This window comes from Octodon degus, unplaced genomic scaffold (assembly GCF_000260255.1).
Source record: "Octodon degus isolate 3935 unplaced genomic scaffold, OctDeg1.0 scaffold00162, whole genome shotgun sequence".
Lineage (NCBI taxonomy): Eukaryota > Metazoa > Chordata > Mammalia > Rodentia > Octodontidae > Octodon > Octodon degus.
The window spans coordinates 5,288,481-5,289,748 of NW_004524738.1; positions in this window are offsets into that span (position 1 = coordinate 5,288,481).

The window sequence follows — 1,268 nt, forward strand, 5'->3', positions numbered from 1 at the left end:
AAAAAATTTATAGAGTACAATATAGCACTAAAACAAAAATTACAGGTGATACAGAATTTCACTCAACAAAGTAATATAAATTTCTCAATATTTGTTGTAATGCATAGTGTTGTCTTTCTAAATTTTTTAAAAATTTATTTCATACAGGATCTCACTATGTGGCTCAGACTCATAATGATCCTCCTGTTTTCAGCCTCCTTAGCATGAGGAATACAGGAGGAATACAGCCTCCATAGCACCACCATGCCTGGTCTCAGTGGTCAGCTCAGCGCTCCTGGGGGTCGGGCTTGCACAGCATGTGGTGCTGGGGATGGAACCTTTGTCCCTATGCTTGGCTAAGCAGGCACGTACTCTGCTGAACCATCTCAGAGGCCCTCATAGTGTTGTCTTCCAACCAGTTACTCACATTACTAGATATATGCATGTTTAATTGGAAGAAAAAAGAAATATCTAAGAAAATAAGAAATGAAAAAGGAGAAACAATTGAAACAAGGAGACAAAAAAATCAAGCATTATCTACTACTTTCCATAAACCAGAAGAAATCCACAGTACAGTTGTACAAACCATTTTGTTTACATACATGGATATATCTTTTCCCCCCACTCCCTCCCTTGCTCTTCTCAACTCAGTAACTCTTTTGTCTTGAATAAATTCATTCCCTTTTCCAAGTATTTATTGTACCTTTCAGAAGACATTTTTAAAATGTTGACTTATTTTTCAAAATATGCATGTCTTTATGTCTTAAATATTTGGTAGAAGTCAACAACATAACCATCTAATCTTGCTTATTTTTATTGCACATTTTGTGTACAGATTAAAATTCTTGAAGATTCAAATTCTTAAAGAGCTAGTTATAAAGCATATACAAATTGTCTACATTTTCTTGATTTACTTTAGATAGATGATTTCTTCACATGAATGTATTTATTTCATCTACTTTATCTAATTATTGGCTTAATTTTTTTCACATTTTTGACAATCATTTATATTTATAAAAGAATAGTATTAGTTCCTCTTTCTCCTCTCTGATTATATCAGTCTTTATTCTTATTTCATCAGTGAGTCTATTTCAATGCTGATAACTTTGAGTTTCCTTGTTTCTCTCTATTGATTTTCTCTTTTGTGTCTGCCTATTTCCATTTGATCTTTAGTAGATCTTTCTTACTGAAGGTTTGGGTTTAGTTAGTTCTTCATTTTATAGTTGAATTAATTAATATCATCATTCCAGCTCTCTTTAGTTTATATATTCACTGCCACAAATTGTAAC